Source organism: Marmota marmota, unplaced genomic scaffold (genome assembly GCF_001458135.2).
Source record: "Marmota marmota marmota unplaced genomic scaffold, marMar, whole genome shotgun sequence".
Lineage (NCBI taxonomy): Eukaryota > Metazoa > Chordata > Mammalia > Rodentia > Sciuridae > Marmota > Marmota marmota.
The window spans coordinates 41,323,205-41,346,525 of NW_026000082.1; the positions used below are offsets into that span (position 1 = coordinate 41,323,205).

Consider the following 23,321-nt stretch of genomic DNA (forward strand, 5'->3'; position numbering starts at 1 on the left):
AAAATATTTATTTTTTAGGTATAGATGGACACAACACTAATACCTTTATTTTCATGTGGTGCTGAGGATCGTAACTAGGCGAGTGCTCTACCGCTGAGCCACAGTCCCAGCCCCAATATTTCATATTCTCTGAGGTGATTGCAAGTGGAATTGTTTTCATGATTTCCCTTGTCTTTGAATTTAAAATGTCTCTGGTAGACAGCATACTGTTGAATGATTTAAATTTTTCATTTTGCCTGTGTCTGCCTTTTGATTGTTTAATCATTCTGCGTTTAACGTAACTTTTGATGAAGTGGGATTCAGATCTTGCATTTTCTACTTGCTTTCCATATGTCTTATGAGTTTTGTTCTTTAGTCTCTCCATGAATACCTTTTTTTGGGGGGGTGCTAGGTAGATATTTCCTAGCGTGACGTTCATTTCTTTGTTCTTGGTATTTTTTAAATTGTTTTATCAGCAGTTGCCCTTGGTATTACAATGAGCATCTGAAATTCAAATACTCGAGTCCAGGTCAATACCCACTTAATTTGGACAGTACACCTACCTTCACTCCCAGTTAGCTCTACTCTCTCCTTTGACAAATGACAACTTTATACATTGAAAGCTCTTTAGCAGCTTGTAGTTACCAATACATGCAGATGATTTTTAAATTGGATAAGCAAGGGAGAGAGTTACCAAAGACTACACTTACACTATACATATATATTTCTGTTTATTTGTTTCTGGTTTGGGTACCAGGGATTGAACTCAGTAGTGCTTAACCACTGAGCCATATCTCCAGCCCTTTTTACTTTTTATTTTGAAACAGAGTCTTGCTACGTTGCTTAGGCCCTCACTAAGTTGCTGAGGTTGGCTTTGAATTTGTGATCTTGCTGCCTCAGCCTCCAGAGCCACTAGGATTACAGGCATGTGCCACCACACCTGACCACTTACTCTATCTTGTATATTTGCATGGGCAGTGAATTTTATTAGTCCCCCATTTATTTATGTGGATTTGAGTTACTCTCTGATGTCCTTTCATTTCAGCCATTTCCTTTAGTATTTCTTGACAAATTCTCTGGGTTTTAATCTACCCTAAAAGGTCTTTCTGCTTCCGTCACCCAGGATAGTTGGGCTGGGTATAGAATTCTTGGCTGACACTCATTTTCTATCTGCATTTTGAATAGGCCATGCCCACTGCCCTCTAGCTTGCATGGTTTCTGAAGAGAAATCAGTGGTTTATCATATTGAGGTTCCCGTGAGTGTGACGAGTCACTTCTGTCTTGTGGCTTTTGAGATTTTGTGTTTCTCTTTGGACAGTTTTACCGTGATGTGTCTTGATGTTCATTCTCATTTGAGTCGGTCTTCCTTGAAGTTGCTAAATTTCTTGGATGTGTAGATTATTGTATTTTTTGAAAAAATATCATATTTTGAAAGTTTTCTGCCATTATTTCTTCAGATGCCCTTTCTGTGTCCTTGTGTCTCTTCTCTGAGATGACCACTCTCCGTGTGTTGGTCTCTGAAGCCCTGTTCATCTGTCTTCATTCTTTTTTCTTTTTATTTCACCGAGAGGGTAATCTCAATTGACCCAACTTCAAGTTTTCTGATTCTTTCTTCTACCCATGTGACTCTGCTACTGAATCTTTTCAGTAAATTCTTCTTTATACTTTTCAACTTCAGAATCTTTAAAGATAATCTCTCTCTCTCTCTCTCTCTCGTATTTTCTCCTTCTTCACACATTGCTCTCATACTTTTCTTTTAATTCTTTAGAACATTTTTTTTATGATTCTGATGAAAGACTTTTTTTCTAGTAAGTCCAATTTCTAATCTAGGGATTCTTCAAGGATAATTTTCATTGATTGCTTATTTCCCTGTGTATGTGGAGCCCCCAGTACTAGGGATGTTTTCCCCCCAGTACTAGGGATTGAACTCAAGGGGGTTCTGCCACTGAGCCGTATCCCTACCCCTTTTATTTATTTATTTATTTTGAGACCGGGCTTTGCCAAGTTGCCCAGGTTGGTCTAATGCTTGTGCTCCTCCTGGCTCAGCCTCTTCTGTCACAGGGATGTAGCGTGAACCACTGTGCCTGGCTGGCCATGCGTTTTCATTTCTCTGTGTGCCATAAATTATGTTTGTTAAAAACTGAAAATTTTTAACAATGTAAAGTGGATACTCTGGAAATTGGATCCCCCCTCCCTTCAGTGTTTGTTCTAAATGCTGTCTCTCCCATTGCTAGTTTTATGACTTTTCTGAATGATCTAAAGCCTATGTTTCTGTCCCGTGAGGTCACTAAGCTCTCTTCTTGTTTAGCCTAGTGATCAGGTAAGGATTACACAGAGAATTTCTTATTGCCTTGAACCAATAAGTCTTCTACCTTTTCCCAAGGGGCTCTGCGTGACCTGTAATGCATGACTGTTTTGTCCTTCACGTCCAGCTTGAGCAAGGTCTCAGGTCATCCAGAGGTGCATGATTAGACCTTCCCCGATCTTCTCTGTGCACCTGCTAAGTTCTTAGTCATGCTGGAGGCTGCCAAAATCCCATTTGGACATCTCATTTCCCAGATTTTTTCTTTTTTAACTTTTGAACCGTCTCATTTGCTCCAATTGGCCTGTGCAGTATAATCATTGCAATTGTTGTTGTGGTTATCTTTAAAAGATTCTCTTGTATGGGGCTTTTTTTTTTTTTTCCCAATGAGCAAATGCTGAGTCAGTTCAAATAATAAGTCTTGCAAGTAGGGCCTTTCCTGAGAGCTGCCCGACAGATAAAATAGTGATACCTCTCTGGAGATGGGGCTGTTTGAGGTGTTCCCAACCTAATCTGTGACCCCAAGGACTGATAGGCTGCTGGCTTTCTCAGCTCCTGGGTAGACAGCCTGTTGGTTTTCAAAGATAGCACAGAGCTGGAGAGAAAAGAACAAAAACAAGGAAAATTAAAATGCTACGAGGGTCACTGATCTTACCAAGATTCAGCTGTTTTCCTTGAATAAATGATCTTCAGATTGTTACTCGCTCTCAGTTAATTTACAGAATTCAGAAAGAGCTGATTTTGATAGTTTTTGCCAGGGTCCTCATTGCTCTATGGAGGAGTGGTTTATTGAAAATCAGAACAATTTTTATTTTTCGAGTCATGAATGACTTTTGGATTTTCTTTTTCAAATGATTTTTTTTGCCTCTATTGGGATGAGAAAATGATTGTTTTTGCTTAAGCGGTTTCTGTGATAAATGACTTAATAGATTTTCTAATATTGAAGTACCTAGCTGAGTTCCTAGGACAAGTTACCTGACTCCTGTGTGTTTCCAAACAGGGAATATAAGAGTTTATCTTCACTGATTCTAAGTGAGAAAAGAATTTAGAACAGCGCCTGGCACCTAGTACATCCTTGATGAAATCAGTATTGCCTTTCCAATCCCGGGGTAGAATGCACTCAGTCACGATAAAAATGGTCATTTTAAATATATCGCCACATTCAACTTGCTAGTATTTTTGGAACGTTTGCGTGTTGGGTGGTAAATGGGAGATTCATTTAAAATGCCCGATCTTTTATTGTTCTTGTCCAGTTTTGACAGCAGGGTTATTCTGACCTCAAAAAACAAGTTAGGTGTTAGAAGGATGTCCATTATGGGTACGTTATCGAGGGAAAGGGGACAGACAAGAGGGAAGAGGTGACCAAATAGAGGGACGTCTGGAGAACTCCCCTCGAGGCTGGGAACAGCAAGGGGCCACTGGAGCCTCACATGCTGAGGGCCCGACCCCAGGCTCTTGTGGCCACCCCAGCAAGGTGGGAGGCCTGTTGTCTGCCCGCGTGGAGCATGAGGCTTCCTTGCTCCATCAAGGCCACCGTGCCCAGGTTCGGCAGAAACAGTGCAGCCGCCTGACTTTGAGGATGGTGTGGGCGTGGACGGGAGGCCATCGCTGGTCACTTGCCCTGGTGTTCTGGGGTGTTACGATCCTGGGACCCTTGAGGATAATCGGGGAAGTCTCGGTAACGGTGAAGACTGTACCCCTGCCTGTCCAGCAGGAGAGAAGCCTGGCGACATTTAAGTCTGACGGATAGAGAAAGAGAACAGGTAGCAGGTCCTGCCCCCCGAGATGTGGAGCCGACCTCCCCCCTGCAAGACTCCAGGGCTGCCCGATAGTCCTCTGTACCGGGATCCAATGCCTGAGATAAACACCTTAAAAGGAGGAAGATTTTATTTTGGCTCAAAGGCTGTACGTCATGGTGTGGCCCGTGGAGGCGGGAACGGCTCACCTCCTGATACCGGGAAGGGAGAGAGGAAGAGAGCAGGGGCCACATCCCCTTCAAGGGCCGGTGACGTGACCTCCGTCCTCCGGGCTTCCCTTTCCAAGTGCCACCTCCCAGTAGCACTGAGCAGGGGACCAAGTCTGTGATTCCCGGGCCCCTAAGGGGACGTTTCAGATCTGATCTAACAGCTGTGTCTCCGGATCATCTCCTACTGACGTGTCCCCCTTTCTAGGCTGTGAGCTCCCAGCGACCAGCTGTTGGCCATCTCTGCTATCCTGAGGAGCGGCCCTGTCCCCAGCGGACCCTTCACAAGTCCTTGGTGGAACCAAATGGGATACAGATAAAAGTCCCTTCAATGAGTTGAAAGCGCGTTTCTGAGTGAGGCTTTCAAGAGAAGAATCGTTCAGATCTGAAGAAACAAGCCACGCGGGCGACGCTGGACCTGCTGGCTCACAGCCATGCCAGGGAGCCTTCCTGGGCAAGGTGTTTGCAGGGGAAGAAGGACGCACGTGTGGCAGGCCTGGTCCCCACCGCAGTGGTGTTCCGAGGCGGGACTGGGGGACGCGACTGGATTGTGAGGCTCTGACCTCCTCAACCCACCGATAACTGAGCGGACTCTGGGGGGGGGAGCTGTAGGCAGGGGGGGATCGTGGCTGGAGGAAGTAGGTCACTGGCAACGTGCCCTTGGGGGCTGTATCGTGTCCCCAGTCCCTTCCTGTTCCCTCTCTCCTCCCCGATGCCCTGAGCGGAGCGGCTTTCCCCCTCCAGCCCTCCCACCTCCGGTATCCTGCCTCGTCCCCTTCCGACTCTGGAACTGAACCCTCCCAAACCAGAGCCCAACAGGCTGGTCCTCCTTTAAGTCGTTTCATCGGGTATTTTTTGTCACGGTGACAAAAGCTGGCTCATGCTCCCTGGGAGGCTGCAAGAACAAGGCTGGCTTCCCAGACTTCCTGGCAGAGGGTTTTCAGATGTGATTTGGGTTTCGCCCGTCAGAGTCTCCTGTGCAAGACTTGGATTGGAACCGCTTTAAAGAGAGAGAGAGAGACAGACAGACAGACAGAGAGAGGCAGGGCACAGGCCCCCCTCCAGTGGCACGGGCTGGGAAGAGACGGTGTGGTGATGCGGCTTCCCGACTCACTGGTTTCCTTGGCAACCGTGGAGGGGAGACCGGGGGATGCTGGAGACGGGAGGTCCCCCCTTGGACTCAGCGCGGCGCCCGCTGCTCCTGTCCTCCCGACACTCGGAAGGCTCCGAAGGCCTGAGGAAAGCTCCCCCTCCGCCTCAATTGGTGCGAGCGAGGTTTCCGATATCCGCCACGGAATCCTCATAGGTGTAGACACCAGATCTCAGGGAAATAGAAATCTGGGGTCGGTTATTTGATCTGATTGGACCTGAAGGCGACCGCAATCCCGTTGGCAGGAAGGGAAGGGCCTCAAGTCACTTGTCCATTAAGGGCACATGGTGGCGGGCCAGCGGACTGCTGTGCTGACCCGTTCAAGCAGGAATGGGGAGGACAGGCCTCGCGGGGCACATCAACCACTTCTAACCACACTGCTGAGTTTCAAGGAAAAACCATGACCTCAGGGCTTTGCATTAGGACCCCAGCTTTATAAGAACATCTGTGGCTGCCTCGGACATGACTTGGCATCTGGGTCAGCCACAGGAAGCAAAACTGCAGACGCGCTGCTTCGTAACCCCGAGGTTGCTGAACCCCAATGCAACTGCGTTCTCACCCCAGTAAGTCTCTTAGAGAGCCAGGCGGTGCGCTAGGAGAGGGGCCCTGAGCCGAAACTGTTTTTTGGCCACTTTTACGGACAGAAGCGATCCCTGTTTACCGAGTCCCCACCCGTGAATCCTGTCTTGTTGGGACATCTTGGAATGACCCTTGCCTCGCAAGGGGATACCGTGCTTCCTCTGGACCATCCCAGCACATGGTGGTGGAAGACAGATTCGGGCATCGTAGGCACCCGAGAATATTCTGTTAATTGACGTTGTCAGAAAATGAGGAAGTGGGGGCATGGGCCCCGAGGGTGTTAGACCAGGGAGGGAGAAGCATGATTTCAAATCACATTTCTAATCAATCCCGAGTTAATTAAAAGGGAAACTCACCACGGTATCGGGATTCGGTGTGCCGACTCGAGCAGCTGGGAGCTCTTACACTTGCTTGGCTCATGGGTGGTCTTCAAAGAGGGCGCCATGACCCCTTCCCTGTGTTCCTGACCTCCTGTAATCGCATCGTGTTGATTGGGGCCGCGCACGACTCACTGTAGCCAACAGGATGCAGCAGAAACGGAGACCAGGACATTCTGCTCTGTGCTCTTGGGAACCCTGGGCAGCCATGTAGGGACTCCCAACTATCCCCTGGGGACAGAGGTCACATGGAGGAGCCTGGAGGGCAGACGTGTGAGGGAAGGGGTCGCAGCCCAGGGTGGGGTCTCCGCCCAGGACTGAACGTTGTTTGGTGGACCACGGAGGCTTCCCTCGTGGGAACTCGGGTCGGAGGTCTGGGTTTGCTTTGATGAGAGGAGATGGCAAAAGTAGCTCTGCTCAGAGACCCAGAGGGAAGCCTGGATTCTGGTGGCCCGGAGGAGGCATCCACAGCTCCGTGTGCCCAGCAGAGACCACAGGCCCGAGTCTCAGAGCCCTGGCCCGCAGGGGGCAGTTCCTCCTCGTCCCCTCCTGATTGAGCTTTGAGCGTTGCTCCCAGGGACCTGGCCCGTGGAGAGGAGCTGGGGAGACCAAGGCACCAGGAGCGCCCCGCCAGCACAGGGGCCATTGCCAAGTCCGCGTCCTGACAGCCCGGGAGGAAGCTGGCGCCCTGTCCCCACCGCCCCTTTCCGTTCTGGCTGGAGAGAGAGGCCTGGGAAGGGCCCGAGCTGTGGAATGGGCAGCAATGGCGTATTCTGCCTTCCAGCCGGAGTCCCACATCCACTCCTCCACGGCCACCCACCTGGTCGTCAGAGCTGAGAGACGGACCGGACCCGTCAGCCTTTGAGAGAGCAGTGTGGGGTGCACTGGCCGTGATCCCCAGGATGGTCCTTCCAGAGCTGCACACATCGATTCCTGTGTGGGAAGTGCCGGCTCACGCCACGCCTGATGGCTTTGCTGATGACTCTCTGGGGAGAGGACATGCCAGCTGACCTTCAGCCCAGGACGGGTGACAGGAAGCCCACTGCGGGAGTCACCTGAGACAGCCAGGAAGCGTTTCTCTCCTCTGTGAAGAACACCCTGCAGGTGCCACCTTCTTCCCCGGCACCCTGTGTCTGGGCCCCTTCCCGCCTCTCCTGAGGGCTGGTGCCCTGGGGGTGAGGTGCCACTGACCACCGAGGCCACGCCCCTTCTGTCTCGGGTCTCCAGGTTCTGGACCCGCCGGTCAGTGCCCTGAGCTTCTCTCCTACCCCTGAGGTGCCTGGAAGGCAGCATTTGTGCCTCAGGGAGGACGTCAGATCTGGGGACTCAGGGGTCAGTTTGGCTATTTTACTTACCACTGGGGTGACCTTCACAGGCTCTTAAGCTCCGGGGCCCCAGGTGTTTTCCTCTGTAAATGGAAGGTCATCAGAACCTGCTCACAGAGCCACGGAACAGAGCAGGTGACACGGCACACGCACAAGCCCTTTGGAAATGATCAGCTCTGCTCTACGTAGGGTCACTGTCATCATTGTGCCTCGACGTGTGCAGAGGACCGTGCATGAGCTCAGCCACCAGCAGTTCCTCTTTCTATCATGCTGTTGAGTGCCCCCCACCTGGGAAACAAGACCATGGAGGGCCAATGACTTGTCATCACCAGCATCTCCCACATCGTCACCAGGAGCAGCAGCAGTGTCACCGTTGCCATCATCGTCACCATCACCATTGTCATCGTCACCATCACCGCACGCCATGTCTTGAACATTTACCAAACTATGTCCTTGGCATTGATTTTCACAACAGCTTTTCAGGTTGTGTCTTACTGTCACCCCTCTGTCCCAGTTGGGGAAACCACGGGTAGTCCAAGGTCGATCCACTTGCTTAAGATCCTACGGAAGTAAACTTGGGTGCTGGTTTTGTCACATGCCCTAAAACTGGAACGATACAGAGATTAGCATGGCCCCGCCCCGAGGATGATGTGCAGATTCTTGAAACGCTCCTGATTTTTTGTTTTGGAGAAGAAGAATGTAGAATAGAGGTCGCCAGGGTCCAGGAGGAAGGGTGAGGGGACATGGGGACAGTTAGATAACAGGCCCCGGGGTACAGTGGAGGGGAGGAAGGCCACCTCCGTTCCAGAGCCCAGCAGGGGAACAGTAGCCTATGATTTATGATATATTTCAAAATAACTAGGAGAGTCCAAAGTTCCCAACACAGACAAATGATCAATGTTCGAGGAGATGGAGAGACCAATTACCCTGCTTTGGTCATTACGCATCGTCTACATGCATCCAATTATCCTGCCGTATCCTATAAATATGTACAAATGGTGTGTGCTCATTAAATTTTTTTTTAATTTAAGGAAGTAAACTTGGCTTGTTGGAAAATTAGAAAACATGCTTGCTGCCTCTTCTTTCTCATCAACCTGAGAACTAACGACTCTTACGGGGCTCTGGGCCATTTGGGACGCCAACAATATTATCAAGCTGTATTTTAAACGCCAGTGGCAGTTTTTTTTTTGGGGGGGGGGTACCTCTTGGCATTGGAATAGTGCCAACGGTAGGGCGGGCACCTGGGGCTGCCAACATCCTGAATGTCCACTGCTGGGGCCGAGGGACGGCCGGGCCCTGTCTTCCGCCAGCGAAGCAGGCGCTAATTAGGGCGCTACTTGGAAAGTTGCTCTCATTAGCTGGAAGCCGTCCAGATTGCGCTCTTTGTTCCGAGGCTTTAGAAGAGGAAGCCCCCTCCCCAGCTCTCTCCCACCCCGTCCCCGATTGCCAAACCTCAAGGACCACAAATACAGCTAATTAGGTCCGCTTGGCTGGGCCTGGCTCTCTGGATAACACCTTTCATGAGAACTGACCTTCCAGGGCCTGCAGGGGTGAGGGTTGGTCACCCTGGTGACCTACGACAGTGGGAAGGTGTGGGTGACATCTCCACTGGCCCCCAAGCCTGTGCCCTCTTTCCTCCAGGCTTGAAGCCCTCCAGGGACACCAGCAGTGTGACAGGAATCTGGGGTCAGTTCGTTGGCGGCCTCAGCCTCAGTGACATCTTAAAGGAACCTGGTGAGGTACTGTGTTCTATTTGTTATCCCCATCTCTTGCCCTCTACACAGGCATGCACGCACACTCACACATGTACCCGTCCATACACACACATGCTCACTCATGCACCCGCGCACACACACACACGCACAGCTGGGAGCTCTTAGGCCGTGCATACAGAATTGAACTTGCACCATTCCTGCCCCATGGCATGGGCCACAGGCAGGAGGAGGCTGGGTGATCTGCTCTGAGGACAGTGGCTGCTAAGTTCACTAACTCAAGGTTTAAGCTGAACTCTGAGCTCGGAGCTCAGGTGGAATGGGAATGGGGCACTGTGAATCCAAGGGGGGCCTCACTTGCTAAGTTCTCGACAAACTTGGGGAGGCGCGTGGCCTTTTCAGAGGGGAAAGCACTGCCCAACACATCCAGAGATGGGGGATGGCATTCCTAGGGCCCCGATCCTACTCCCTCTGAGCAGAGGAGCCTCATGTTCATCAAGCCTGCCCACGACTTGGTCACAAGACGAATGCAGCCCCAGTCCCCCCGTGTGAGCGGCTGCCCCAAGAAAGGGCAGAGATGACTTCCCTGCAAAGCAGCCTTGACCACTCCTGACATGGCCCAGCTAACGGGAGGGTGAACCCTCTTCTGCCTTCAGTTTTCCAAACTCTTCCTTATTTTTAATATGACCAAGGCCACAAGGAGAGACTGATGGCAAACATTCAACTTTTTTCCAGGAATTTCAACACCAATCTCCCACGTCACCTGCCTTCACGTTGCTTATCAGGCTACTGGGGGGGGGACAGCTGTCATGGAGATGGTCATCTCTGCACCCTAAGATACGTCCTCATCCACACAGACAGTCATGCTAACAAGACTGAGGCAGAGATTTGGAATTGTGGCCAGGACTCCTTCAAACCAAAGTATGTGGCATCCTGGAGTGCCCCTGATGATCTACTTAGGACCAGAAGGCAGATTGGCTGCAACAGAGAAAAGTATTTCTTTTTCATTTCTGGCCCAGAAAATTTGGCCAGTGTCCCAGCGGCTACACTTTGTAGAAGTCACTTCAGACACAGTGTTCCTCCCAGGGCTGCTGGTGAAATCCATCTGCAGAAGAAAGAATGGCTGAGAAGTTGGTCGGCTACATTGGCTCTCCTCCCTCCATCCAGAGAGATGTGGTCATGGTCGGGAAGCTACTAGAAACCCCTTCCTAGCTAGGTGCAGAGAAGCCTCTCTGGTTATACAAACCGTGCTGAGTCAGGCTGATGGCAGAAGGTCCCGGCCAGGCCCGGCCCAAACCTGGGCCCTCTCCTGTATATTAGTGCTGAGACTTGCAGCCTGGTGGCCAGGGGGGACAGGCCCCTCCTCACAGCAGCAGATGTGCACGGAGTCTGCTCACATGCCAGGCCCTGTGGGAAGTTCTTCAGATGACCTATCTCACTTAACCTCACAACAATCTCGGGAGGAGGGCTAAGGTCACCTCCAAGTATGCCCAAGGTCCATCTCTGAGGCTCAGGGACAGAGATAACTTGTCTGAAGTCCCAAAGCTGGTGAGTCGGGAAGCCGAGATTGGAATCCCAGGTGTCCCCCCTCCTGAGCCCCTGCTGTGCTGTCTTTCTGGGGTTAAGTATTTAAGGCTGGAGGCCACATCTGTCTTCTTGTTGACATTTAACTTCTGATCTGTTTTCTGTCTGGGTTTTAGGGCAAGGATCAAAGCCTGGCTCAACTCCAGGTAACGGCAGGGGACAAGCCCCCCTGGGCTGGGTCAGCTGGTCTGACTGTGGCATCCCTGGCGGGAGGTCTGACCTCCCCCCTCCCTCCCCTCCTGTTTTAGTGACAAGGAAACACATGCTGTTTTCCTTCTGGGCAGCAGTAAAAACTAGTGTCAAGGAGCCCTGCAGGGAGACTGCTCACACAGGACTGGTGGCTTTCAGCAGGAGAGCTGGGGGGACATTGGTGTGGCTGGGCCACAGGTTTATCAGATCTCAAGGGACACATGGAGGCCAGGACAGCACCTCAGGGTGCTGCAGGAGCAGCAGGTCCAGTTTCCAGTAACGTGATCCGATGGACATGCAAGGACAGTTCCTGTGGGAATCAGGCCTCCCCCAGTCTACTGTTCCCAACATGGAGATGGAGAGACCGGGCGGGGGGGTGGAAATTTGGAGATGTCCCCGGCAAACCTAAAGCCGTGCGGTAAACCGAGCTCACCTCGCGGCCGTCTGTCTGTGGTCACTACTCTGCCTGATGGGATTCTTTGGTTTTCATCTGTGAACTTAAGTAGCTCACCGCGGTGGTAAGAATGTGTCTGAATTCTGTTTCTGACCATAATGGAGAAATGGGGACCAGATTTGTCCTCCCACCTTAAATAAGAGTCAGACTGAGTGTCGGAAGCAGTGGTTTTCAGACATTGGAGATGGGCAGCTCGGGCCACTGCCTGGGAGGAGGGAAGCAAGTGAGGAGAGGCTCAGACACAAAACAAAAAAACAAAAAAACCACACTGCATGAAATGAAAAGTGCATTAGATGCCCAAGGAAAGAACCATCAGTGGATCTGAAAATAGAGTGATAGAAACTATTAGAACAAAGTGCACAGAGACAAAGGCAAGGGAAAAATTAAACAGCATTAGTGACCGACGGACAATATCAAGCGTCTGACATACGTGTAACGGGAGACTCCGGAGGAGGGACAGGAGATGGTGAGAGACTGAAGAACTAGGAACTAAAACACATTCAAATTTGATGAGAACCACAAACCCACAGATCCAAGAAGTTCAATAAACCTCCCAGGAAGAATAAAACAAAAGAACCCAAGCCCTGCCTCATGGTGATACCGTCACTCAAGAGCATGATCAAGAGAACACGTCAGAACAGTCGGAGAAGAGGACACATCGTGACCAAAGAAGGAAGATGAGAGGAAAAGCCGAGTTTTCACAAGACAATGAAGTGACACCTTTAGAGGCTGAATTCTTTAAAAAAATCAGTCAATTTATAATTCCTGAATATTTTTCAAGGCATTAAGGCAAAATAAGATCTTTTTCAGATGCATTAAAGCTGAGGGAATTAATCACCCTGAGACTTGAACCAGAGACCAGTTCTTTGGCATCAGGAAGATAAAATCAGACACGTATAGAGATAGACACCAAGTAATAAAAAGTGCCAGGAATGGTAAATCTGTGGATATGTATAGAAATCTATTTCCATAATTCTAAAATATATTTGGCTGTTTAAAGGAAATAGCAATAATGATTTGAAACATCTACAGAAGTAAAATTATGAGCATTCTAATGCAGAAAGTGGGAGAGAGGAATAAAAGAGTGTTTATGGTTTGAACTTAATGTATGAAGTGGAATAGCATTTCTTGATGGTAACAAATTAAAGACATGTATCATAAACTCTAGAGCAACCACAAAAAGAAAGAAACAAAGAACTCCCACACCCAGATATATAGCTAGCAAGTCAATAATGGGGTAAAAGAAAACCATAAAAAGGGATTAATGAAAAAAAGAGGAAGAAGGAGAAGATATAAGGAAAAATACCAGATGAAATCAGTGGAAAATAAATAACAAGATGATATATTTAAAGCCAGCCACAGTGATAATTATATTAAATGCAAATGGCCTAAAGATGCAAATTAAAAGTCAGTTATTGGGGCTGGTTTGCTGGCATATGCTTGTAATCCCGTGACTCTGGAGGCTGAGGCAGGAGGATCGTGAGTTCAAAGCCAGCCTCAGCAAAAGCAAAGCGCTAAGCAACTCAGTGAGACCCTGTCTCTAAATAAAATGCAAAATAGGGCTGGGGGAGTGGCTCAGTGGTCGAGTGTCCCTCAGTTCAATCCCTGGTACCCCCAAAGAAGAAAAGTCAGATGTTGTTATCTTGAGTAAAAAAGAGCACAAGACCCAATTAAATGTTGTCTGCAAGAAACTTAGTTTAAATATAAATGCATGCATTAAAAAGTAGAAGCACGAGGGCCTGGGGATGTGGCTCAAGCGGTAGCGCGCTCGCCTGGCATGTGTGTGGCCCGGGTTCGATCCTCAGCACCACATACAAACAAAGATGTTGTGTCTGCCGATAACTAAAAAATAAATATTTAAAAATTCTCTCTCTCACTCTCTCTTTAAAAAAAAAAAGTAGAAGCACGAACTCTCTTTGCTTTTCTGGCTGACAGGAGCTGAGCAGCCCTCCTCTCCACACCCCACACCACGCTGTTCTGCCTCACTTCAGGCCCAAAGAAATGGAGATGGCTGACCATGGGCTGAGGCCTCCGAAACTGTGAGTCAAAAATAAACTTTTTCTTCTGCAAGTTGTTCTCATCAGGCACTTGGGGCACAGCAGAAATTGGTACCAAGAAGTGGGCACATGCTGTAATTAACCTGACTACGTGATTCAGAGGCCTTTGAACTGGTTTGTGAGAGGAGTTTAGAAAAGTTTGGGGATGCAGACTGGGAAACCTTAGAATGCTGTAATAAATTGAGCCCTTTATTATGTTCTTTGGTTTGGAATCTGCTTTGACTGACATTAATATGGTCATTCCAATTTTCTTTTGATTAGTGTTGGTATGGCATAACGTTTTTATCCTTTCACAATTTTAATTTTTTTTTTCCCTCAAAGCAGCCTTTCAAATGAGTTTACGCTTTGATCCTGCAGTGGCTGGGGTCTTGCTGATTCCTGAGATGCCATCAGGCATCTTTCCCACGGTGCCTGTGCAAAGTACTTGGTTTCTCTCTAATGGTGATCATCTCTTCAGCAACCCCACCTTCCTCGACCCTGAGGCTAGGTCATAAATTGTGTCACACCTACCTGGGGAGCCTCTGTGTCTCCTATTTAGGACGCCCCTTGAGTTCTGGGATGGCAGGAAGCCCAGTCCCATGGACAGCTAGGTGTCCTATCTGCCAGCCAATGGCCACCATCATCTTCCAGAGTTGAGAGTGAACAAGTATCCTGAGACTCCAGTCTGTGGGCTTGAAGCCGCCACCGTCGACACTGACAAGAACAGCCGAGCCGTTGCAGGAGGAAGCCGAGAGGCATGAGCAAAACAAGGGGTTACCTTTTTTCTTCTTCAATGAAAAGACGTTTATTTCTTCCCAATGTAAAAGAGGCCTACGGCAGGCAGCTCATAATCATGGGGCCTGGGCTCCCTCTGTCTGGCTGACACCCATCACCACCTAAGACGGCTTCCTGGGTTCCAAACGCCATGCCCCATCCTAGGAGCAGATATTGGGGCGGGCAGTTAATATTGTCCGTCTGCCGTTCCAGTCTCCAAATATCGAGGTCTTCCTATCTCATGGAATTTGCTGTTTTAAATTCACGGGCTTGGTGTGGTCACAGGATTGGGGCACTGTCACCACAGTTTAATGCCAGGACATTTTCAACAGCCCTGAAAGAAACCATGAGCAGTCACTCACTCCCTTTCTCCTCCATGTCCCCAACCCCTGGCAACCGCTGACCTCCTTCTGTGTCTAAGGGTGTGCCTATTCTGGACATTGGTCGGCACTGGAATCGCACGGGGTATGGCTTGGTGCCTGACTGTCCTCATTTAGCCCAGTGTTCCCCAGGGTTATCCGTGCGGTACTGTGGACCGGTACTGGGTATGGTTTGGATGGGAGGTGAGTTTCCCCCCAAAACTCCCGTCTGAGGCAATGCGAGAAGGTTTGGAGGAGAAGTGATGTGGTCATGGCCTTAACACAATCAGCGAATGAATCCCTGATGGGATGAGCCCCGTGGTAACTGGAGGCAGCGGGGTGTGGCTGGGGGAAGTCATTCATGGGGGACGAGGCTACGGGGCGTGTATTTTGTTTCTGGGGAGTGGAGTCTCTCTCTGCTTCCTGATCGTCACGTGAGTGCTTCCTTCTGCCACACTCTTCCACCATCACGTTCAGCCTCACCCAGAGCCCCAGGAAAGGAGCCGGCCTTCTATGGACCAAGACCTCTGAAACCTTGAGCCCTCAAATAAACTTCTCCCCTACAGTCGTGCTGGTCGGTCTTTTAGTCACAGCAGCCAAAGAGCTGACTAAATTAGTACTTCATTCCTCCATGTGTCTACTCCACGTTTTGCTCACGCACTTGTTGTTGATGGACATCTGGTCAGTTGACCCTTTTAGGCTCTCGTGAATAACGCTGCTGGAGATATTTTGCACAGTTTTTGTGTGAATGTGTTTTCCGCTCTCTTGGTTAAATACTCCAGTGTCCACCTCTACCGTGGAATTGCCAGGCCCCACGGCAGATCTGTTCCACTTTCCGGTGAACTTCTAACTAGGTGCTGAGTGGCTACTACATTCCCACTAGCACTTTATGAGAGTTCAGTTTCTCCACATCCCAAGGCTTATTTTTTTCCCTTTCTAAACCAGAGCCATCCAAGTGAATGTGCCGTGTTATCTCATGGTTTTGATTTGCATTTCCCTCGTGACTAGTGTTGACATGTCTTCACGGACTCATTCGCTATTTGCATATCTTCTTTGCAGAAATGTATATTCAAACCATTTGCCTATTTTCCAGCTAGGTCATTATCATTATCATTATTATTATGTTTTGCTGTTGAATTATGAGTTCTTTATATTCTGGACAGTAGACTCTTATCAGTATATGATTTACAAATATTTTTTCCTTCCCGTGGATTGTCTTGAGTGTCTGAATCCGTCAGGATTCCCCAGAAAAACAGAAGCAATAGAAACAATTTTAAAAAACATAAAAGACCTGTTTTAATGAACTGTCTCACACAACTGTGGGAACTGGCAAGTCTGAATTTCATGACAGGCCAGCAGGCTAGAATCTCAGATAGAATTGATGCTATAGTCTTGAGAGAGAATTTTTGTTTTTCTCCCATAACCCTCAGATCTTGCCATCAAGGTCTTCAACTGATTGGGGGAGGCCCACCTACAATGCTGAAAATAATCCTCACTTAATATCAACTGACTATAGATGTTAATCACATCTACAAAGCACCCTCACAGTAATATCTAGACTAGTGTTTTTCTTAAATAACTGGATCCTGTAGAGTACCCATGTGGACATAAAATTAAACATCACAGTTTTACTTGATGCACCAGTTTTTAATTTTGATGAAGCTCTATTTATTATTTTCTTTGGTTGTTCACGGTCTAGGTGTCACATATCTACAATCAGCCATTGCTTAATCCTAGTTTTGCAAAGATTCACCTCTACATTTTCTTATAAGAATTTTATAGTTTTAGCTCTTGTGCTTAATTAACTCTTTGACCCACTCTGAGTTCAGTTGTTTTATATGGTGTGAGGCAGGGATTCAAGAGCATTCTTTTGCTGGGGATGGTGGCATCTTTGCAAACCACCAAGTTACGTTTTCCATCTCCTGAAGATTTCAGTGATGTGTTCAGGCTCCATAGAGAGATTAAACCCTGGACTTAACATAGTTTGTTTCAAAATTGGGCAAAAAAACTTGAGCTACCAGTCTGAGCTTCTGTCTTGGGGGTCCCAGCTTGTGCCTTGAAAACTCACGAGAGGGGCTGCAACAGGTCAAATTGGGCTTCTTAGAGGAGTGTTCACACACTGGCCAGCACCAAGTGGTCGAGGTTGCTGACCTGGCAGGAGAGTCTCCAGGGACCTGCCAACCGTGGCCCAGAGGCCAAATTGACCGTTGTAGTGAACAAAGCCTTCCAGGAACATGCTGCAGCCACTCATTTTCCTGTTGTCCAGGCCTGCTTGAGTGCCAGAAGGACACAGTTAGGTCATCGGGACAGGACCACACGGCCTTCAAAGCCTAAAACATTGATCGGAAACTTTCTTGTCCTGTGGTGTCATCTGCCCAGAACGTCAACCTTTGTTTTCTTCAAAACAAGGAAAAGGGTTGAGAGCTGCCCGTGGGCTGTGTGGACGGTGTTGGGCATCGCACCCTCCTGAGGGGTACGTCTGGCACCGGGAACTCCCCGTGGCACCCACAGGGACTGACCACCTGATACGGATGCACTTCCTCCTCAGGCTCTGCCGGCGACCCCACACTGGACCTGAGATGGGTGTGACCTGCCAAGATGCCCATCACCCTGCCCACTGCAGGACACCATGAAGCAAGACTCCGCCTTTGAGCCCTTACCCCTGCCTTGGATGTTCCCCCTTAAATAAACCACCACCCCATCTTTCCTTTGTCCGGTGCCAGCGCCCGTGTGGCCTAGATCTGCCAGGGGCTCTGCTTTTTGTGAATATATTTCTGACTCTTTGCGTTTTGTTCTTCACTAATTATTTGAGACTTGAAGTTTCCAGGTGGCTTACACCCTCCTCTGCAGGAAGAAGAACCCCCCAATGAGACGCTGGCCGTCACCCCTGTTAAGAAAGTAGCTGGGCAGCAGAGGTGCCACACCCAGGTCCCCTGGATCCTTTTGATGATTAGGTCTCTGGCTCCTAGGTCCTCTGCTGCTTCTGTGAATGGCCCAAATAGTAAGTCACCTTCTTGGGAAATTTGCCTTTGCTGACTGGGACACCTTGTGCAGAGGTCCCCCCCGCCCCCATCGCCCCCATCCCCATGATGAGCTGGGACGAGAAGAGGCATCAGAACACCCTGTGGGGTCGGGCTGCGGCTAGACCTCATCTTGACTGCATCTGATGTGGCTTCCCCCTCCTGGGGAGAGGGGTGAAGGTTATGTGCAGACCCCGTACCATGTTAGCTAAGGGAAGTGAGTATTGGTGGCTTTGGGTGTCCATGGGGAGTCCTGGAACCTATCCCCCATGATACCTGGGGGTGACTGTGAGCAGATAGATAAGGAAAGAAATATGGAAGTAGATGTCTGTGGCACTGAGAGGGCACGGGGGCACCACTGCCCCATAGCAACGAGCACCCTTAACATGCAGATCTGGGCTTCTAAACACCAATCTCCACTAAGAGGAACCAGGGCTCCTTGGGGAAATGGCTGATTTCAAAGCTGGGACAGAGGAAGGGCAAGATAAGCGGGGAATAAAATTTTTTTCCTCTCTAGAAAATAAGGACATGCTCAAAGTCTGATGAGATAAGGTCACAGAGAACCCAGAACCCAGCTCAGAGGGGCTGCCATAGGCCAGATCTGGAATGACGTGAGCATCAAAATAAATCATACCAGAGCCGATTATAATCCATCGGATGGAGGCAGAATCCTGAGTCCGTGTTGGTGTACACAGTCAGCACCTGGGAGAAGGGGACAGTCTCCTGCTAGAAACCCAGCCGGGCAATCAGAAGGGATGACAGGTCAGGAGACTTTGCCTGCAGAAATGCGCCTGCACCCAGGACCCTCATCAAGAGTGACGGACAGGTCCCAGCAGAGCTCAGCCCGATCGGGTGACACCTCCACACCCTCGTGGGGACTCGCGTCTCATTTCTGAGAATCTCGCCCAAACCCCAGGCGCAGGGCGCTCTGTAAAGCAGCTGGAAGTCATTGGAGGTGTCAAGGTCACAGGAGTCAGAGCTCCCAAGAGGCCATCGGACCCGCAGTGACAGGGACAGCGGGCCATGCTGACGTCGGACGTTGTGGAGACGTGGGGCGGGTTGTCATGGAGCAGCGTGGATGTCCTGATTTCCATGTCATGCTGGGGTTCTGCGGGAGGGTGTCTTTATTTGCAGGGAACAAATAAACTGGAGAATACGGAAGAGTTTGGGGGTGGGCTGCGCCCTGTGGCCACTGTGCCCTCCCGGAAAGACAAAGACGGAGAAAGCATCTGGGGTTGGGGGGGTGGGGAGCTGTCTGTGGCGACTCCCCCGGGAACTGGAAACCACTTGGAAAGAAAAAGAAAATGGCCATGACCCTGTAGCTCTGCCTCTCCTCCAGGTCAGAGGGTCGGATTCCAGCTGAGAGGAGCCCCTGCAGCTGGCCAGGCCCCCCCTCCCTGCAGGGTGCTGAGGCCCCTCTGCCCACACCCTCGGGCCTGGCCTTGACCCCAGCGCCTCTCACTCTGCCGGGAGGCTCTCTTCAAGGCCCATGTGCAGCAGCAGAAGGGCCAGGGGCTTCCTGCCTCCCCCCCACCCAGGCGCACCCCTCACAATGGCCAGGGTGCCCTGTCTGGCCCCCAGCTGGGCTGACCATGTGGCCGTGTAGAGCCCCAGAGCCCCTCACCCTCCTGCTCTCACTCCCCGCCTCCTTGGGACCTCCTTCCCCATCAACTACGTCAACCTAAATGCTTCCTGGGAACCCAACAAAGATCCTCTTTATTGTATCAAGATCCAACAGAAAGAATGAGAAATAGGTAAAAAGAAGATGAGAAGGAACAAGAAAAAAGTGGTTTTAATTCCCAAGTTCCAGGTCGGCTGCCCCCTCTCTTCTAGGCCTGAGAATCAACAAATGCGGATGGAGCCATCTGACCTGCCCTTATCCCAAATTCCTGGAATCCTGTCCTCTCCTGTGCACTATTTATGAAGCCCCTAATAAGTAGATAAAGCAAGAAGAGCCGTGATCTCTCGAGGAAACTGTAATTTACGGACCTTCCAGTGCTTTCTACAGATCAGATGATGAAGACCACGTCGGCCGAGGACCTGAGACTGACCAGGCCACCAGAAATCGCTGGACTGGTGTCATCGTACCCAGCCTCGCCAAGGCTCCTCTCACAGAGGAGCTGGGGACCCCAGAATGGCACCTTTCACTTCAAGATGGCCTGTGCCCTCCTGTGAATGTGTCCCTCCTTCCCCAAATGAACTCTGTCTCTGCTTCGGACGGGCACGTGCTGCGGTCCAGGAACCCCTTGGTCCTGCGTGGAGTCCCCCCTTCTCCCGGGAACTCCTTGGACCTCCTCTGGAGACGCCTCCTCCTGCCTCTCTACCCCGAATCATCCTCTTTATTAATCCCTTGGCCTATAAAGGCCCCTGGTCAGTGCCGGGTGCTCAGCGGGGATTTGTGGGATGAATGAGGAGCGGAGGGTCTTCCAGGGGGTTCCCAGAGTTCTGGGGCGTGGCTTCCAGGTCCCATCCAGAGGGAGAGGAGAAGCTCATCCCGACGGCTCCTGGGCTGGACCCTCCTGTCATCACACGCTGGCCACCCTGCTGTGGTCTCACTCAGAATCCCTGGGAGCAGAATGTGCTGTCCCCAAATGTGCCAGCTCTGGGTGGCATCATTTTGAACCAAAGGCCACTGAGAATCAACAAATGCGGACGGAGCCATCGGACCTGCCCTTATGGGATGAAAAACAGGACCTATGTTTCCCCTTGAGGAAGGGGTCCCCACCTTCCCTGTGCCCGGGAGAGACGGGAGTGGACACTGAGCCGAGTCCACACAAACAGGCCTCCCTGTCACCCGTTACTCCCCGTGCTGAGCCGGTCATGCCATTAACGGACCAGACAGCCGGTGTCTTCCCGCAATGTCAGAATTCATCGAGTAACGGTCAGCGGACGAGCGTCATCACCTCCATCAACCCTCGTCACCAAGATGCCATCAGCAGCGAGCCACACCGGGTCCCTGTACTCCGTTCCTGTCTCCGTTCACGAGGCCTGAACAGCTGGAGTCACGTGTCACACTTTGTGCCACTATGTACGCAGGGTTAAGGCCACGGGCCCTCAAGCCCTGGGAGCGCAGAGGCTGAGGGCAGATGGAAGTGCCGGGTCACGGCAGGTGCTCGGGCCTCAGGAGCCAGCAGACGGCCTTGCTCAGGGCGCAGGGCTGCCCAGGGCTCAGGACTGGCTCGAGGCCAGGCTCTGCACAGAGGCAGTTTGGGGAGGGCCAGGTCAACAGGGCAACACAGCTGGCTTGTAGCCCAGGACCGAGTCCTGCTAGTCCCCTGTGCACTTTGTGATCCCTTATATGGGGGTCGGTGTGCGCCGTCCCTCTGTCCTGGGGGCTCTGGTGAGGGGGCTGCGTCCATTGGTGGCCTGGTGTGTCTGAGAAGCCCTTGGGGCCTGGTGACAGGGGTTTGATAGGCTCACGCATCTGCGTGCCTCTGACTTAATTCAACAAATCCATAGGTGGCCACTCTTTATTGGCTCAATTAACTTATGAACGGTTCATATCTTAGGACTGTGCTGTACACAGGGGGGCAGTTCTTTTCAATGAGTCCTGTATACCCAGCATCTGGTGGGTGTTTGTTTATCCAGACAAGTTACCAGCGTCCTTCCTTAGTGCTTTGCTCTCAAGATGGAGTAGCTCTGGACAAACTGCTGCTCGGTCGCATGGAGTGACCCAGGGCTCAGCACAGCTGAGAACCGCTGCGTGCCCAGCGTGGAGTGACTCCGAGCAGGGCGCATCCGGCTCTCCACATTTCCTTGTGTTTTTTATCTCCTGAAGCCAGCTCTCTTTCCTTTATTCAAAGGCACACAAGGCCGCAGCCCAACTCCCTCTTGAGTTTCGCTTCTTTTCTGTGAACTCCTGGGCGTGGAAATGTTAGCAGACGGTGTATCTCTTCTCTTGCCAATCTATCTTTTGTTCCTTTAATTTGCAGGCTCTCAAGCACTGAACCTAAGAGGGTAGAAGAAAGTTTTTCTGCCCCAACAGAATAGAAGCATATAAACATATTCAACTTTAGGGAAAAAAAAAAAAAGGAAAGGTTAAAATCACAAGCTTGTTCTCCCAGCACATGGGAGAGAAGGAGACATTTGGAACTGAGAGGAGTCTGACCCCAAGTCACCCGGCTAGTTGGTAGCAAAGCCCAGATGGCAGGCGGATGCTGTTCTCGACCCGTGAATACTGTGGCGGCTGAATTGATGCCTCCCGGTCCCCTTTAGCAGCTGAGCTCAGAGTCTGTCTCTTCATTTACCCAGATTTGGGGGGAGGCCAGAGTGAATCCAGCTCCCATTAGGGATATAAACCTACTCATTAACTCCTCACAACGGCCCCGTGAGATAACTGTAACCCCATTTCAGGGATGCTGGAACGAAGGCCTAGTGAGAATTACCCAGAATTACTTGGAAATCGGAATATAGGGGATTGCTTTCCGTAAATTGCTGCATTACTCCTTTCATGAACATGTGGTGATACAAACTACCCATTGGCAAAGTGTGGCCCGGCGCCGGTCCTGCCGATCGATCCCCCTCCATGGTGGAAACCAGGCTGATCACACTGAGCTCCTTCACTGTGTGCCAATGGCCCTACTTGTGCAGAGCAGTGCGCTATCTTAAGTAGGTTAAACGGTCCCTTCTGAGATCCTGTTTGTACTATTAATTTGAGCCACAGACTCGCGATTGGAGCCAGGCAAACCCTAGCCAGGCCAGGCTGGGGGGAGGGTTAGAAATCCCCGCTCATGTGAGCCGCGAGGAGATGGGCTGACAGGTGGGCGCTTGCCAACCCAGAACCCAGGCCCGCCAAACGCGGGAGTCACCTGAGTTGGGAGACGTTGGCCTGCAGATGACGCGGCTCCTGGCTCCTCCTCGGCTACCAGAGAGCCTCCAGAGTCTTGCCGGGCAGTGTTGCCAATCGGAGGGCCTGCTGGGCTTGCTTTAACGAGCAGATAAGACTCAGTTTTAATTAGCACACAATTGTTTCCATGCAAATGAACGTGCAGAGAGAACCTGCCAACAGTTTATTTTCTAAAGTGGGTTTACCGAGGCGCCCCGCCTCCCGGGCCCTGTCCATGGGGCTCCATCCACCGCCCGCCGACAGCTTCTCTGTCCCCCCAACAGCGGATTCAGCTCAGGGAGCATTTCCTGGGGTGGGGCAGGTGCCAGGCTCTGTGTGTGGATTAGGGGAGGGGAGAGGAGCCCCACCCAGGCTCTGTTCCCCAGGACCCTCGCAGAGGTCAAAGGTGAGAGCCACTGAGCTGCATGGGGGGGGGGGTTAGGGAACGCGTTGGAAGGTCCCCAGTAGAGGCAGGGAGGGCAGGGCCGAGGAGAGTGGGCACAGCAGCAATCCCCCGACCCACTCCAGCTGCCCCTGTGTGCTTGTGAAGTCGCCCAGGTCACCGTATCCTCCTAACTGGTACTCCTCTCGGGCCACCCACCAATACACTTTGTCCACAGCAGCCAGAAGGACAATTTTCAAAGTGGCCAGACAAGGCCACCCTGGCACTTAAGAACCCGGAACCAGCCCAGT

At 50.8% G+C, this 23,321-nt stretch overlaps 1 long non-coding RNA gene and 1 pseudogene across 1 annotated transcript; one reads left to right on the forward strand and one right to left on the reverse strand.

Annotated features, from left to right (window-relative positions):
- Positions 1-2,633: 2,633 nt before the first annotated feature.
- Positions 2,634-13,145, reverse strand: LOC125620489. The gene is made up of 2 exons (XR_007352222.1): positions 7,706-13,145; positions 2,634-7,336 (listed from the first exon to the last, which is right to left on the reverse strand). It is a non-coding gene; the product is annotated as an uncharacterized LOC125620489 (long non-coding RNA).
- LOC125610464 lies at positions 8,255-8,355 on the forward strand (annotated as a pseudogene).
- Positions 13,146-23,321: the final 10,176 nt, after the last annotated feature.